At 40.4% G+C, this 1,439-nt stretch overlaps 1 long non-coding RNA gene across 2 annotated transcripts in view; it reads left to right on the forward strand.

Annotated features, from left to right (window-relative positions):
• Nucleotides 1–1,439, forward strand: part of LOC308056085 — a 56,154-nt gene that overhangs the window by 28,937 nt on the left and 25,778 nt on the right. The gene's annotated exons all lie outside the window — the stretch shown is intronic.

Raw genomic sequence — 1,439 nt, forward strand, 5'->3', positions numbered from 1 at the left:
TCCACTTCTGGAGACCTGACAGCAGCAGGTAGCCTAAACACTCTTTGTCCAATGCAGCAAAGTGATATCATTGCATGCAACTGTACTTGCAATATTATATGGCTTAGTTAATGGAAATATGAATACAGACATCACTTCGAGTACCAGGAGGTTATTCAAAGTAGCCCTAAACTAAAATGACAACCAAAGGCCATATAAAAACTGATTCCTGTAACCGGATTAATTTGATTTGACCTGCGCCAAAACTTAGTCTGACAAAACTTTGTGGAAGCATTACGCAGGTGGCCCATGGGACACTGCTGGAGACTGGGACAGACCTTTAAGTGACGAGAAGCATGTGGTCTGAGGGCAAGAATTGAACACTTGTGGTGTTGCCGTTGTCCTGTAAGGTGATCTTGGGCAGCTCACCGTGCATTTGCCCATTTCCCACCCTTTATTGAGGACGATTATGCTATCCTTTGCTGTAAATCACTTTGAAGAAAACTTTTGAAACATGCTGTCAAAAACTAGGATCAAAGTTACTGCAGCTTTTATAGACTTCTAGATGATGTGGATACCAGCTGAACATAGATCTCTCTGTAGACTTAAGGATAGCATCTCTTAAAGATTTCTCTATCCACTCTAAGATATCTGGGTCAGGTAGAAATTCATTAACACTGTATAAACTTGGGACAAAGAAGAGAAGGTATGATACTTGCCACAAGGTTGCCTGAGTTAATTCTACAAGCTGACCTTCCAACAAAGTACACATCTTGCACACAGCAGATAAAGCCTTTCAGCTATTTTGGATACAGACTAAGGAGGTTTAGGGAAGACCACTCGAGTGGCTGCCCAGGGAAACAGAAGAAAGCAACTGCATTTTGTAGGTCAGATGGGAAGGAGGATACATTTGCACAGAAATGCTCTTACCTCCCAGCCTCTGATTGTCTCAGCATCAGGGCAACTAGTAGTGGATCTATGTGTATGGATGTCTGTTAACCAGCACTGCCTATATAACATTTTACCAACACAAAAAGGTTAAAGAGCATGGCAGAGGTAAAACATTTATCCAGCCTGAATGTAAAATTAAGCTTTTAATACTTTTAATTAAAAAAACAGAATTTATTATAGCCTAACTGAAAAGGACGTGAGTTTTCCAGACATTTTCCCTCTAGTAACAAAGGGACCCAAATCACAACTGCTGAATAAGTAGTGGGAAGACATGTTCACTGGGATGGTGCCAGTAGATACTTTCAGCTTGTCTCTGTTGACAACCATGGCACAGACTTTCCATGTATAAAATTTGGGTACTCCCTTTCCCAGAAAAAAAAAAAAAAACAAAAACAAACCACCAAAAAACAAACAAAAAAAAGAACATTAGGAGAATAGAGAAGTGCTGACAAGGCTTTGAAGAAGTGGTACAGCTCCTCTCACTCTCTTTTTTCTCTCTGCTCCCAAAG

This window comes from Falco punctatus (genome assembly GCF_963210335.1).
Source record: "Falco punctatus genome assembly, chromosome: Z".
In the NCBI taxonomy this organism is placed as follows: domain Eukaryota; kingdom Metazoa; phylum Chordata; class Aves; order Falconiformes; family Falconidae; genus Falco; species Falco punctatus.